Raw genomic sequence first — 17,089 nt, 5'->3', positions numbered from 1 at the left:
TGACTCAGCTGCTACTCCATTTTGAGTGATAGAGAAGGCTTATATTCTTTCCTGTTCTCTTTCTTCTGTAATAATCTCAGATGCCACAGACTGCAGGTAAATACAAACATGCAAAGAGATAAGAGTGAGCAATCCCACAGCATCAGTCACAAGCTTTTTTAAAATCCCTCATCTTGAACATAATAATCTATAAAATTGGTGATTATGTAATCAGCAATCAAGAGAAGGGCAAATATTGATGGAGAAATAGTCCCACAAAAGTAAAATACAGTCTTAATGTTCTGCAATCTGCCTCTCTCTAGACTCATTTTTTATCCACTGTTCTGCCTAATGACAAATTTTCTGCTCACTAGGTAGAATACGGTTGCCTTCTTTGCCCTAATGTCCGCTTTCTTTCCCAGAAAGTTGCTTTTCTCTCAGACTCATGGCAGCCTTCCATGCGCCCTCTCCACATCTTTCTCTAGCACTCTCTGAATAATGGCAGCTCTTTTATTCAATCCAGGGCACTAGCTCTCACTTGACTCCTTACCCACTAATCAATCACTCGTAGCCCAAGGATTCCCAATAAACTCTGGCTCCCCTTCCTCCCCTGCCAGAATGTCTTTTCAGCTTTAATCAAAGGCACATGATTATACAACCAACCTAGATAAGAATAACCAAAACCAAAAGAGGGGTTTAAAAAATGTTTTTATTTCATTCAGACAACATTGCAGTCTATTGGGTAGATATTATCTGCCCCGCATAAGATAAAGATTTTATTTGATTTACCCAGGGATGAGGTGAAATTAATTCAGCCATAGGGAATTCCCTGCCTGGCGCTGGCTAGGGGAAAATTCCCTTTAGTAATCTTGGCCTTTCTGTTTAACTGCACATATCACCTTGCTAGTGAGGCTGTGTCACTTTTTAATCTTCCATCTCATCATCTGTGGTTTTTGTTAATTACTTTTACTTTTCCTATGTCTCCTCCTTTTCTTGTTACTCATATGGCCAAAGTAAATACAAATTAAACTTGTAACCCAGAGAGGAGCAGAACTAGACCCTCAGCTTTCTGCTTAAAAAAAGTATTTCAGTATCTCCCATATCATCTCTTTGGAAATCTTATTTTATTATATCATTCAATCTAGAAAAGATGAGCTAGGTAACATTTCATGTCAGGTGACAAAGCTTAACAGAGAAATAACTGCTTGACTCTACTTGACTGCTTTTCCCTGATTTTTAACTAAAAGCTATCCACATACAACTGTTTCCAATGTTATATAAAGGTGTAAAGATAAAGCTGAAAATCAACCATCACTCCACCACCTAGAAATAATCACTGACAACACTTAGGTACATATCTGTGGAGATATTTTTCTCATACATATGTATTACCCACCCACCAATACACAACACACTCTTTCATACAATATTTTAGACAATTTCAAAAGCAGTTGCTTTTGTTTGATTGAACTAGAGATAATTTTTCTCCTACTTCTTAATAGTTTTCTCTGCTTTCCATATTCTTTATATTGTCCAGGCATTGGTTGCAAGTCACAATGAAAGAAAGTCAAAATCAAAAAAGACTAACCGAGGAGCCAGGGTGAGGAGTGAGGTCACACGTCAGGCAGGCGGAAGGCCCGGCGCAAGCACTGCGCAGCCGTGGAGAGGAGCGCAGGTGGGCCTGGCGCGGGGCGGGAGGGCTGCCTAATCCTGCCTAATTCTCAGCTGCCGTTGTTCACTCAGAACTTTCAGACCTGGGCACTTTCACCGTTATTTTCACATATGTTTATGTTTCCTAAGACTTAGCTAAAAGCTGATAAAAAGAAAATTACCTAGATCTTTTACCAATATCAAGAGAGGATAATTTACACATATTTCCTTAACTTCTGCTTCTTGGGTCACTATGAAAAATCCTGCTCATTGATAGGATGTAGCTGGAAGGAAAGATGTGATTATTATCCGTGTTCTCTACATCGGGCTCAGATAGGAAGAAGGCACACATCTCTGCAGGGCTAGCACTGACTCCCCATACGCCACTATTTCAATCCAACTCTGTTAAATTACATTCCTCCGCCAATCCCAGGAAACTCCCCTTTCCCTAATGAAGCATTTATCACCCTTTCCACCCTGAATCTATAGCTTGTTCCCTTTCCTGCATCTTCATATCTTAGCCCCATCCATCTCTTCCCTTTGTTTTACTTTGGGAGGGAGGTTTGTTATATGCTGCTTGTACAATGCTTTAATCATGGATTATGGGTTGTTTTACAGCTCCCTGAATGCCTTGGCAAGGTCTCTATATAAATAAAATTATTATTATTAAAGTCAATTAATCAGAGACACAATTCACTTTTCAGCGTCTGACATCCTAAAAGCTTACTGATGCAGAAAAGTGTTTTTGTTCTCTACTATAATATTTTAGGGAATCAATAATATAGAACATGGTACTATAGAAATCCTTAATTAGATTGTAATTTCTACATCCATATGGATGCATTTCTTGTTAACCTGTTAAGGATCAGTGATTGGTCAGGAGTGAAATAAGATAGGCTACAGCGTAATTATGTTTAGGACGTGCTAGTGAGGCTTGTCATATAATCTGCAAGCTATTTTAATTCACACTCAGCAAAATAAAGAAAGAAGAACTGCCTTATATAATTAGAATCTCTCATCCACCTCAATTTCTTTCTCTGTCTGGAGTAGCTAATTATTTTTCTTTTATTCTTTTAGTAAGCTTTTTATTGAAGCATACATTATAAATATACAGAGAACTACACAAATCAGAAATGTACAGCTCAATAATTTTCACAAAGGAAACACTAAAAGCACTGCCCAGATCAAGCAATAGAACATCACCACGCCACAGCGGCCCCCTCACACCACCTCCTATTTACTACCCTATTCAAAAGTCTTCCTGACTCCTCCCCCAGATTAGTTTTGCTTGTTTTGGAACTTTCTATACAAGCAGTGACGCAGGATGTGTTCCTTTGTGTCTGCCCAGTGATTCAGTTTTCATGGTATTTAGGTTTTTTATTTATCGAGCACCTGTCATAAGGCAGGAATCACACTAAGGGCAAGGACTATACAGACCATCGAAGACAGTCCCCACCTTTAATAGTCCTTTACTTGGTGGGGGTGGGGGACAGGCATGCACACAGATAGTGTGAGGCAGCTGTTAGTGGCTCTGAAGGAAGGCAGTGGGACTCCCAGCAGACGGGTTCGCTCCCGCCGGGCTCTGTACGTAGGTTAAAAAGACTCCAGACATCTATCTTGATACTTACAACAAATTGTAAAATTCTCTAAGGACTCGAAGAGTAGGAAGGCATAATAGTGTGTTTGGACAAATGATTTTGGAGGCCTTTCTTCCCTTTCCGCTCATTCCATCCCTCCTCCCCTTGCTAGCTCTCCCAGCCTGTCCTCCTCTAAGTTCCCTTCTTCTCCCTTCTTCCTCCCCGTCTCCCTTCTTGTTGTCCCCCACCCACCAGGGCCCCGGCTGCTCTGGAGTCCTCTCTCCTGGCTGGCCCCTGCTCCCAGCGAGAGGAGACAACGCCTCTGCGCTCTCCATGGCCACGTGCCTGCCCCTTCACCTTCCCACGGGGGCTTCCTTAGGGTGAGTGGGCTCACAGCGCTCCTGGCGGCTGAGGACGAGGTGGAAAGCGTAGAGAGAAGGACAGACGTGGGTGGAGGATGAACAGAGGGATGAGCACAACCATTTCAATCAAATCTTTGTGGTTTCTCACTTTGAGTCCTACGGAAAATCGAATTAAGTTTGGCTTATTTGGTATTCACTGTGCTCCTTGTATCATCGCCAAGCACTGTTCAATGGCAGGTGTTGAGGTGGAATGGATAGAGTTTCGTTTTGTTTTTGCTCCAGCAAATCCACCCTTCTCTCCGAAAACCCAAAAGATGGTTTGTGGTGATTGCTCCCCCACTGAGGGGAGGCTGCTCTTATGTCTCCGGCCGGGGGACGCTCCCTGCTCAGTGCCAGTGTGAGACCACTTAATACACCAGCAAGGGACCTGGACCTCCTGCTTCATCATTATGCCAAGAATCCCCAGCCTGTATTTCTTTTTTATCTGATTCCGACAGGGTGGTTTTTGTATTTTACCCACTGGCTGCCTAAATTGGAGACTTGGCTGAAAATGAACTGGCTGAAGTTCAGTCCAGAAAGATGAATGCCCAAGGTTGGTAAACCATAGAAACTGGAAGAGATAGCCTGGTACCTCTTTACATGGGATTTTTCACAAGGAGATGTTAGAGTTTTAGAGGACAGAATGTGACTGTCATTTGGCAAGTGTTAGGTGATGTTAAGAGGCAGAGTATTGAGGTGGTAAACATTAAACGGTTTTGAATCAAACCATTTGAGTTTAAATCCTGGCTGAATCAACTAGTTGGGTGACCTTACGCAAGTTGCTTAAACTCAAAGCCTGTTCACCCACCACCGGGGATGGTAACACAGACCTCAGAAGTGGGGGGCTGGAGTCAGGGAGATTGTGCTGACGGCTTTATCTCTTCTGGATGGATTGTTTGTACTTTCTTCTTAATCTTTTTTCATATTACTTTTTTATCAAAGTATAATTGATTTACAACACTTTATTAGTTTCAGGTGTACAACATGACTCAGTATTTGTATATATTGGGAGATGATCACTATAGTAAGTCTAGTTAACATCAGTCACCGTACAGAATTACAGATTTTTTTCTTATGATGAGAGCTTTTAAGATGTATTCTCTCAGTAACTATCAATATGCAATATAGTATTTATCAACAATAGGTGCCATGCTGTACTTTACATCCCCATGACTTATTTTATAACTGGAAGTCTGTATCTTGATTCCCTTCTCTGATTTTTCCTATGTCCCATTCCCTGTTCTCTGTAACTATTTGTTTTTCTTCCTTTTTTTAAGATTCTACTTATAAGTGAGATCATGTAGTATTTGTCTTTGTTGTATTTTACTTAACATAATACACTCAAGCTCCATCAAGTTGTCACAAATGGCAAGAGTTCATTCCTTTTCATGGCTGAATAACAGTCCATTGAATATATTTCACATTTTTTTAATCCATTTATCCATCAATGGACACTTAAGTTGTTTCCATATCTTGCTTTTGTAAGTAATGCTACAATGAACATGGGCTGTGCATATCTTTTTGAGTTATTGGTTTTGTTTTCTTTGGATAAATACCCAGAAGTGGGATTGCTGGATGATAATGGTAGTTCTTTTTTTAATTTTGTGAGGAACCTCCATACTGTTTTCCATAGTGGTTGCACCAATTGCATACCCACCAACAGTGCACAAGTGTTTTTTTCTCCACATCCTTACCAGAATTTGCTATCTCTTATCTTTTTGGTTGTGAGATGATGCTTCCTTGTGGTCTTGATTTGCATTTCCCTGATAATAGTGATAATGAGCATCTTTTCATGTGGCTATTGGCCATCTGTATGTCTTCTTTGGAAAAATGTCTATTTAGATCCTCTGATCATTTTTTAATTGGACTGTTTATTGTTTTGCTATTGAGTTGTGTGAGTTCCTTGTGCATGTTAGATATTTACCCCTTATCAGATATATGAATTGCAAATATTCCCTCCCATTCAGTGGATTGCCTTTTCATTTTGTTGCTGATCTATTTCACTGTGCCGAAGCTCTTTTTAAATTTTTTTATGTAGCCCACTCATTCACTTATTTTTGCCTTTGCTTTTGGTGTCAAATCCAAAAAATCATCACCAAGACCAATGTCAGGGAGCACACCGCTTATGTTTTCTTCTGTATTTTATGGTTTCAGGTCTTACATTCAAGTCTGTAGTCCATTTTGAGTTAATTTTTGTGAATGGCAATAAGATAGTAATCTACTTTCATTCTTTTGCATGGAGCTGCCCAGTTTTCCCAACACCATTTATGAAGAGACTACACTTTACTCATTGTATAGAATTCTGTTTTTAAAACTAAAGGCTGCTCTGAGGCTAAATGCATAAGCTTGCTGATGTCAGGGCCCTATGATAAAAGGCAGATTTTACAAGGGGTGAGATTTCAGGTGTGACTGGAGGTTAGATTTCAGAAGAGATATGGCTGAAACAAAAATGTAGCTCTCTGATTGCATGTCTCATGAACAGATCTTATAGAATGCCAAAAGCCTACCGGGCCCATCATCTCTACAACAGACAGCATGTGGGTGAAGATCTGGTCTCACTGTGCCGCCACCAAGGTCCAGTCCTCAAATGACAGAGAAGTGTTTCTAAAAAGGTAAGTCCTTGTGCTTCTTTGAGCTGGGAATTCCAATAAAAATCAGAAAATATAATTTACCAATATAGAGGCTTAAACGGCCTAAACTCCCACTGGGAGGTAAAACCCATTTGAGTAAGAATCAATATAATATAGATACCAATATAGATATTTAATAGAAGATAAGTGATAATAGGGTGCTGGGGTTATTTACTGTTTATTGTCTCAAAGGATGTGTGCGATAATCACATGCAGGTTATCTTGTGTGTAAGTGAAAGTATATTAGCCTTTTAATGCTATAAAACATTTATTTAGAGCCTGTACTGTGCCTGGCATTGTGTTTTATGCTGGAGGTAGAGATGGCCTCTGTTTCAAAGGAGGCCACAATCCAGTGTTTGAGTTCAGGGATGTTTCTCTGAGGAAGCAAAGCTCTGAAGTCATAATGGTAGAAAAAACGATGTGAGACCAAAACAATTTATTTCTTTTTCTCTTATGTGCGACATCCCCATTGATCAGGAAATCCTGTTAGCTCTACCATAGAAACATACCTAGAATCTACCCACTTCTCACCACCTGAACCAAGCCCTCATCATCTCTCACTTGGAATAACCTAACCAGTCTCCCATCATATTCTATTCTAAACACAGCAGCCTGAGAGACCCTTTTAAAATGTGCCACCCCTGTACTGTGGTTTTCTATTTCACTCAGAGTACAAGCCAAAGTCCTTACAGTGACCTGGACCCCCATCCCCTCTCTGATCTCTCCTACCACCTCCCTGGGACTCCCTGCTCTACTGCACTAGTTCCTTGCTGCTCCCCGACCCACCCTCCCAGCTGCCTGACCCACGGTCTTTGCAGTGACTCTTCCCTCGGCCTGGATCACCCTTCCACCATTAAGCCACATGTCTAATCCCTCATGATCTTCAAACTTCTATTCAAGCATCACCTCTTTGAGGAGGCTTACCACAGTATTTTAAAACTTCACACACACACACACTCATGCACACACACACACCTCAACGTTGGCATTCTGGACACCAAACTTTTGCATTTCTATCATTAACTTATTGTTCTAAATTTGTGTAATTTACCTGCTTATTATAGTTCCTGTTTATTCTTTATCTCTTTCCACTAGCATGTAAACTCCATTTTTGCTATTTTATTCACTGGTGTATTCTAAGCATCACCTGGAACACTCAAAAATATGTATTTACTTATATTTTTTATATTTTATTTATATCATCAAAAAGGTGATACTGGGTTAAAAGCTTGAAATGAATGAATTAATTACACAAGTAGGGTAAGAAGATACCCTAGAAAAAACCTGACCACCCACCTGATACCTCAGACTTCTCAGGATGCATTTAATATACAAACAGAGAACAATCTGTATACTTGTACACTCTAAATTCAGTTCTGCTAAGAGTAAACTCCTTGGCAGTAGAATTGTTTACATAGTTCAATTTGATTTTGACCAATGCTTCTAAAATTATCTGCAGTGAAGAAACTTCTTTTTAAAAATATGCCATCTATGGTGAGCCAATACTTTTAAAGATTACAGTAAAAATTACTAAAAATAAAATTTAAAAATAGACATATAATAATAAAATTAATGATAAAACATAACATATTCTTATTAGATTCAATGAAATATAATTTATCAAATCGCTATAAAAATTCTGAGTAATATCTACCCCTCTGTCTTGAAGGGCAATGACAGTTGGAGAAACCAGCTTTGAGGAGCACCCATCCGGACTCGGCCTCAGCGTTCACCCCGCTTCCCTGCCCTTCCCGGAATCTCAGCAGGCCCTCCCCCCCATGTGCTCAGGGGAATAGGTCAGCCTATGTGTTCTGCTAACTCTGTCCACAATTTCCTTCTGGGGAAGGCCTCCTATGGATTTCTTGCAAATTCTAGTTTAACAGAAGTGCAGTGGGTTGACCTTTGGAACATGGGGATAAAAACTTATCTTTTCAAAGCTTTTTATTCTTCACCTGGGGAACAGCATAGCCACTGTTTTTTTTTTAGTTTATTTTATATTCCATTATGCTCACTGTTATTAAAAAACATATTTCTTAAAATGCAACATGCTCAGTACACTTTGTATGTATAGTACCTGGGAACATCTAGAAATAAATCTAACATTTTATCCATATGTATGAATGTAGTGGACCATATATTTCTCTTTTTTCGTAGCAGTTAATAGTCTATTGCCTGGATACAGTAAGAATAAGGATTGTATCCATAAAAAAAGATGTGACTATTTTTAAATTTCTCAATGATTTTGGCGAGGAAGTTGAAATGTAATTTGGAAAATAGAAAAGGTAGTAAACTCATATTTCTCTAGATGTTTATAAAATATAATACATGCAACAAACAGAGTTCAAATTTCAGTGTGCTGCAAATTTGTCCTTTAACAATACCCTGAATTGAGCTACTGTAAAGTTACCAGGCATTTGTTTTCAGTTTATGTACAGGATTTCTCCATGGAGATACGTTCATAACATGAAGGCATCCAATATAGAAAATGACATGCAATGCCTTTATTCTTCCAGTTTAATTAATGCTGTGACAACCACTTGGCAGAGACTGCAGTGGAAAGGAGGCCTCTGTAGGGAACTGCAGGTTATAAGCAGTAAGGAAACTGTCAAACTGTTCCTGGGATCCAACCTATCAAAACCTGAAGCTTTCTTTGCAGCATCACTGGAGAGCAATTCCAAGGAGATCAAGTGACTTGAAAAATTGGGTTGTTAAGTCTAACAAAGAAGAATGTCGGTAAAGGTAGAAGTCAAAATCTTTCATGCACCTCAAATTTCTAGAAAATGGCTTCCCACCTTTAAAAACATAATCCTAATACCTGTCCAAACTAGAAAAGCTTTCAATGTCCTGAGTATTTTAAGGAATTTAAGTTTCCTTCCTTCAATGGTGATTTATTGGGCCCCAACATCATGCTGGGGTCAGTGGCGAATGAGGCACAGTTCGCGCTGCCCTGCGCCGTCCAGCGGGTGAGCAGCTCGTCAGACACCGGGCTGGTGGGTGCGGGAAGCGGGTGCCAGAACAGGCGGGGCGGCAGGGAAGGCCTCTCTGATGTCCGAGCGGGGACCCTCGTGAAGGGAGTGACCGAGACCACCGAGTAAGAGGGCTCCAGCCAAGGCCTGCAGCAGGAGCCCGTTTGCAGGGCTTGAGAAAGAGCCAGAAGCCAGTGCGATGCAAGCAGAGAGTGCAGGCTGGAGTGGCTGGAGGTGAAGGGAGAGTCGGTTGGGGGCTGTCACATGGCACCTCAGGAAGGCTCTCAAGTCTAAGAAACCAAGGCCCCTTTTATTTAACGAATGCTTTTCATGGTCCCTTTACTCTCCTGTAATAACGTTGGTGCATAACATAACCTTCACTCATGATTTTTAAAAATTAATATAATGCCCTAACTCCAGGAAGAAGTAGAAGGCCTAAGTAAAATAAGTATTTCCCAGCCATACCAGAAACCTAATGAATCAGTAAGATCCTTGCACCTGTATTAACATCACTGCGAATGTGATGGCAGACTGATACCAGCGTGCTGGCCACTCAACAGCATGTGCCGCTGTCTGTATCAAGATTTTCTGGAATGGTGACTAGCTCTTGAAAAGTTCTAAACAAAATGAAGTACAGGGGTCCCTGAGGTATGCATATGTATATATGCATACTTTTGCATTCTTGGATAATTTGGTGTGTGGTAAAACCCAGAAAAAATTAGTTTGTATTTATTTATAAAATGGAGTTAAGATCTAGGCTCAGGTCATAATGAATAGGTTTTAGGAGGACTTTCAGAAGTCCTGCTGGCCACAGGACAATTCTGCATTGTGTGAAACTATTCTGCACGTTGCAGGTCTGGCATTCCTGGTCCTCATCAGTAGCACTCCACATAGCTTCCCATATGCCTCCCCGCAGACAGTACCATCTCCTTGGAGACCTCCGTGATAGGCCATGACAGAGACTTTGGGTTTTATGAGTTGTTGGCGGTTTTGAGCATTGCTACAGACCAGTGCTGTCCCACAGAACTTTACATGAGGAGGAAGATGTTCTGGGTTTGCCCTGTCCAATAATGTAGCCACTAGTCACAGGGAGCTACTGAGCACTTGTAACATGGCTAATGCAACTGCAGAACTGAATTTTTTATTTTATTTAACTTTATTTAAATTTAAATAGGCACATGTGGCTAATGACTACCATGTTGGACAGAACAGCTATGGACCATAAAAACAGAATTCTAACACCCAGTTTCTTCTTCTGTAGTTGCCCCTCCCCCACCTTATTTTCATGATCATTTCTTTTTTATTTTATGGATTTATCCCCATTTGAAAAACTAATTGGGAAAGTTAGCCTTGGACTACTGCACCATTACTTACTTAAGGGCCAACCACGTGAAGGACGGCACCCCCCCTGCATTCCCGGGGTCGGGCTAGAGCTGTGAGGGAGCCCCTCTCCCGCCCTGGTACCCAGGGCCTCTTATTAAATAGGGACGGGAGGAATGCAGGAGTGCATCTCCCTGTTAGCAGGATCACCCGAGGGACCAAAGTGTTCCAGGAATTTGAGGTTTAGAAGACAAAGTTGTAGCACAGTGAGGACTGAGAATGGGAGGAGAAATAATAGGGGAAATGAAGACAGAGTTTAAAGGACCGAGGGAGCAAGGACACAAGAGAACAGCCTAACCTGGGGCAGAGTGGGGCAGCCTTTAAGAAATGGCCCAGTGTGGTCACACCAGGGGACAAAGGTGTCCCGCCACGGCTGCCGGGAACCAAAGAGGCCATCCCTGTTGGGCAAGACCCCTGCCCACCAGACCCTCCCTCACCCTTCCTCCTGAAGACGAAAGCATTCCTTGCCTCCAGGCTTTGCTCACCCAGGTTCCTCCACTTTGAAACCTTGGCAGTTCATCCATGCCCAGGCCACTGCCACTGTCTCCCCCAGAAGCTGTCCCCACACAGCGAACGGTCTCTATTTCATCCAGTTGAATGAAGCATCTTCCCACTCCTCTGCCCTGTGTGCCTCTATCACAGCACATAGTCAACCAGGGAAAAGGAGGCCTCCCCTGACCCCCAAGTGGACGTGACCTTGCCCTCTCCTGAGCCCCTTGGCACTGTCCTTGGTCACAGTGTAAAGTGGTGTGTGATCCTGGCCCCATTGCCCTTACAGATGGCGCTCCATGCAGGCAAGGATGGCTTCTTGCTCACCTGTGTATCCCCTGCATAGTTCCTAGCCGAGGTGGGTGCTTGATAAACATCAGTGTATGGTAATCCAGCTATATTTTTCCTTTACAAAGATGAGAATCCTCTGTGTTAGGCATAGTAACAGCTCCCCCAAAAGGTCCATATCCTAGTCACCAGAACCTGTGAATATGCTGCTTTACATGGCAAAAGGGACTTTGCAGATATGACTGAGTTCAGAATCGTGAAATGGGGAGATTATCCTGGATTATCTGCGTGGGCCCAATGAAAGCACAAAGCTCTCATAGGGAAAGAGGTGTCAGGAGAGGCAAAGGAGACAGATGACAGAAGAGTGGGTCAGAGTCAGAGAGGGATCTCAACATGCTTGGCTGCCGTCTCTGGATATGAAGAAGGTGCCAAAGCAAAGTGAGGCAGGCAGGTGTGGCTTCTGGAACCTGGAAAAGGCAAAGGAGACTTTCCTCCAGGGTCTCCAGGAGCTCAGGGCCGCCAGCAGGTGGTTTTTAGTCCAGTGAAAACCATTTGAGACTTCTTACCTCCAGGACTACAAGATAATAGACTTGCATTGGTTAAGGCCATAAAATTTGTGGTTGTTACAGAAGCAATGGGAAAATAATACACCCTATCTGCTCTTCAGCTGTCAGGGGCCTCTCCCTCCATGGCAGGTGAAACTCCAGGCAGCCTGAAAGAATTCTACTCTGACCTCCTTTAATGCCTTTCCAGCAACAAGGTGTGTCTACCGTTTGCACAGCCTTCCAGGTCTTTTAAAATGTCTCCACTGGGGCAGAGACCACATCCCACCCTAAAACCACTGAGACTGGGATTTGCTCAGGCAGAAAGGCCCTGCTTAAGGAAAGCGTATACTTGAAAGTGAAAGATTTTCTCTAATATGTTGATAAACCCAGAAATGTTTCCACCCTGTGCATCCTGAGTCTGGGCAGAGACGAGATCTCCCAAGCTAGCCTGTGGAGGTGCCAGGGAGCAGGCAGCTTCCTGCAGAGGAAATGGGACCCCCTCAACATTGCCTGCAGGCCAAGAAGGCTCTCACAGACTTGATATGCTCCCGACATTCCCTGAGCACCCCCATCAGCTTACCGGTATTTCCTCTGCAGCAGCCCTCTTTACTGCTGGAGGGCATAGGTGTGGGCACAGAGTCTGAGTCTCTTACTTGCTGTTGCATGTCCAGGCCCAGCACAACGCCTGACCCACAGTGGGCAGCGTACACCTGTGTGGGATGAATGAAGCCATTACCAGATGTATTGCCTAAAAAGAAAGCTATCCAGAAGCAGCATTCCTGGGCAGCTCAGGAAGGCACATCAGTGGGGTTCCTTATCTGGGATGCACCCTTTGAGTCACTGCAATCTGCCTTTTACCCCTCTTCAATCTTTGTGGTTTGACAGTTTATACTCTTTGCAGCTGACATTCTCTTCACTGGCGTCCATGACCCAAATTTCTCTGGTGTCTACCTTGGCGCTCCTTTCTTTTCACTGTTCCTTTCTACAGGATTTGATCCACAGTCAGCACTTCAGCTGCTACCCATGAACTAATGATTCCTGAATCTACCTCTAGTCTGGAGTTTTTCTAGAGATGCTCACTATCTTAAAGATGCCTTACTGTAGGGACAAGCTAACATAGACAGAATAATCTTGAACAATATAAAGTAATAGATGATGAGGCCCTAAATAATTTGAAAATGCCAAATGGTTTTCTGGCTTCATCACCTAAAGAGGACAAAGATACCCTGATTTATCAAACTCATTCTTACTTAAAAGTGGTTGCTTCAAGGAGGAGAAAGACAAGTACCAAATGATATCACTCACTTGTGGAGTATAATAATAAAGCAAAATTGAAATGAATAAAACAGCAGCAGACTCAGACTCCAAGACGGGACAAGCAGTTACTGTCGGGGAGGGTGGGTGGGGAGAGAGGGAGAAGGGGATAAAGGGGCATTATGATTATGTAGGTATATAATTATATAGTAGGTCATGGGGAAGGCAGTACAGAACAGAGAAGACAAATAGTGACTCTGTGGCATCTTACTCTGCTAATGGACAGTGACTGCAATGGGGTGTGGGGGGGACTTGATAATATGGGTGAATGTTAGAGCCACAATGTTGTTCATGTGAAACCTGAACAGAGTGTATATCAATGATACCTTAATTTTTTTTTAAGTGGTTGCTTTAATTTTATACCTCATTTAGACTTCCACGGATATAAAAACTATCTGTGGGGAGGCGGAGCCAACATGGCGGGGTGAGTAGGACAGTGGGAATCTCCTCCCAAAAACATATATACTTTTGAAAATACAACAAACACAACTAGCCCTAAAAGAGAGACCAGAAGACGCAGGACAGTGGCCAGACTGCAGCTACACCAGCGAGAACCCAGCGACTGGTGAAAGGGGTAAGATACAAGCCCCGGCCCGGCGGGACCCGAGCGCCCCTCCCCCCAGCTCCCGGCGGGAGAACAATAGGCAGAGCGGGAGGGAGACGGAGCCCAGGACTGCTGAACACCCAGCCCCAGCCATCCGGGCCAGAGCGCAGACACAGTGCGTGCCCAGGGGGCCCTGGATACTGGGGGAACAGGGAGTAAGACCTCTGAGCGGGTGCCGAAGCTGATGCCCCTGTGACAAAGAAAAGCGGGGGCTTTTTGAAAGTCTTAAAGGGACAGGGACTTAACAGCTTGACGGAAACAACCCAGGTCACAGTACAGCAGCTGGAAATTACAGGGAAAACCGGGTGCACTAACCCCCTGGGCAACAGCTCTGAGACCCCTCACGGAGGCAAACAGTCAAGCAGCCCCCCCATCCATTACCCCACCGGGCGCTGCGAAAGCAGAGAAGCAGCCTGAGTCAAATTCCGCCCACAGAAAGGGAAATTTCTCCCTTCCGGCCGGGCAAGACACAAAGACCCACTCTACACGCAATTACCCAACACAAGCCACTAGGGGTCGCAGTTGTCCCAGTAAAGAAAGGCCAGTAGCAAGTGAAAATTTTGGCCCTCCCAGCTGACAGTCAATAGCACCTGTCAACATGAAAAGGCAAAAAAATATGATCCAGACAAGACTAACCCAGACAGCTTCGGCATCTGCTACATCTTCCCCTGAGAAGGAACCTGGGGAGATAGATTTAGCCAGTCTTCCTGAAAAAGAATTCAAAACAAAAGTCATAACCATGCTGATGGACTTGCAGAGAAATATGCAAGAACTAAGGAAGGAGAATTCAGAAATAAAACAAGCTCTAGAAGGACTTCAAAACAGAATGGACGAGATGCAAGAGACCATTAATGGGCTAGAAAACAGAGAACAGGAACGCAGAGAAGCTGATGCAGAGAGAGATAAAATGATCTCCAGGAACGAAAGAATTTTAAGAGAGCTGAGTGACCAAATGAAAAGGAACAATATAAGAATTATAGGTATTCCAGAAGAAGTAGAGAGAGAAAAGGGGATAGAAAATGTCTTTGAAGAAATAATTGCTGAAAACTTCCCCAAACTAGGGGAAGAAATGGCCCCTCAGACCACAGAGGTACACAGAACTCCCATGACAAGGGATCCAAGGAGGGCAACACCAAGACACATAATAATTAAAATGGCAGAGATCAAAGACAAGGACAAAGTATTACAGGCAGCCAGAGAGAAAAAAAAGGTTACCTACAAAGGAAAACCCATCAGGCTATCATCAGACTTCTCAACAGAAACGCTACAGGCCAGAAGAGAATGGCATGATATACTTAATGCAATGAAACAGAAGGGCCTCGAACCAAGACTACTGTATCCAGCACGAATATCATTTAAATATGAAGGAGGGATTAAACAATTCCCAGACAAGCAAAAGTTGAGGGAATTTGCCTCCCACAAACCACCTCTACAGGGCATCCTACAGGGACTGCTCTAGATGGGAGCACTCCTAAAAAGAGCACAGAAAAAAACACCCAACATATGAAGAAGGGAGGAGGAGGAATAAGAAGGGAGAGAAATAAAGAATCATCAGACTGTGTTTATAATAGCTCAACAAGTGAGTTAAGTTAGACAGTAAGACAGTAAAGAAGCTAACCCTAAACCTTTGGTAACCACAAACTTAAAGCCTGCAATGGCAATAAATTCATACCTTTCAATAATCACCCTAAATGTAAATGGACTGAATGCACCAATCAAAAGACACAGAGTAATAGAATGGATAAAAAAGCAAGATCCATCCATATGCTGCTTACAAGAGACTCACCTCAAACCCAAAGATGCGCACAGACTTAAAGTCAAGGGATGGAAAAAGATATTTCAAGCAAACAACAGAGAGAAGAAAGCAGGTGTTGCAATTCTGGTATCAGAAAAAACAGACTTCAAAATAAAGAAAGTAACAAAAGACAAAGAAGGACATTACATAATGATAAAGGGCTCAGTCCATCAAGAGGATATAACCATTATAAATATATATGCACCCAATACAGGAGCACCAACATACCTGAAACAAATATTAATAGAACTAAAGGAGGAAATAGAATGCAATGCATTCATTCTAGGAGACTTCAACACACCATTCACTCCAAAGGACAGATCCACCAGACAGAAAATAAGTAAGGACACAGAGGCACTGAACAACACACTAGAACAGATGGACCTAATAGACATCTACAGAACTCTACATCCAAAAGCAACAGGATACACATTCTTCTCAAGTGCACATGGAACATTCTCCAGAATAGACCATATACTAGGACACAAAAAGAGCCTCAGTAAATTCCAAAAGATTGAAACCCTACCAACCAACTTTTCAGACCACAAAGGCATAAAACTAGAAATAAACTGTTCAAAGAAAGCAAAAAGGCTCACAAACACATGGAGGCTAAACAACACACTCCTAAATAATCAATGGATCAATGACCAAATCAAAATGGAGATCCAGCAATATATGGAAACAAATGACAACAACAACACTAAGCCCCAACTTCTGTGGGACACAGCAAAAGCAGTCTTAAGAGGAAAGTATATAGCAATCCAAGCATATTTAAAAAAGGAAGAGCAATCCCAAATGAATGGTCTAATGTCACAACTATCGAAATTGGAAAAAGAAGAACAAATGAGGCCTAAGGTCAGCAGAAGGAGGGACATAATAAAGATCAGAGAAGAAATAAATAAAATTGAGAAGAATAAAACAATAGCAAAAATCAATGAAACCAAGAGCTGGTTCTTCGAGAAAATAAACAAAATAGATAAGCCTCTAGCCAGACTTATTAAGAGGAAAAGAGAGTCAACACACATCAACAGAATCAGAAACGAGAAAGGAAAAATCACAACAGACCCCACAGAAATACAAAGAATTATTAGAGACTACTATGAAAACCTATATGCTAACAAGCTGGGAAACCTAGGAGAAATGGACAACTTCCTAGAAAAATACAACCTTCCAAGACTGACCCAAAAAGAAACAGAAAATCTAAACAGACCAATTACCAGCAACGAAATTGAAGCGGTAATCAAAAAACTACCAAAGAACAAAACCCCCGGGCCAGATGGATTTACCTCGGAATTTTATCAGACATACAGGGAAGACATAATACCCATTCTCCTTAAAGTTTTCCAAGAAATAGAAGAGGAGGGGATACTCCCAAACTCATTCTATGAAGCGAACATCACCCTAATACCAAAACCAGGCAAAGACACCACCAAAAAAGAAAACTACAGACCAATATCCCTGATGAACGTAG

Source organism: Manis pentadactyla, chromosome 7 (genome assembly GCF_030020395.1).
Source record: "Manis pentadactyla isolate mManPen7 chromosome 7, mManPen7.hap1, whole genome shotgun sequence".
Taxonomy (NCBI): domain Eukaryota; kingdom Metazoa; phylum Chordata; class Mammalia; order Pholidota; family Manidae; genus Manis; species Manis pentadactyla.
This window is presented reverse-complemented; position numbering follows the sequence as displayed.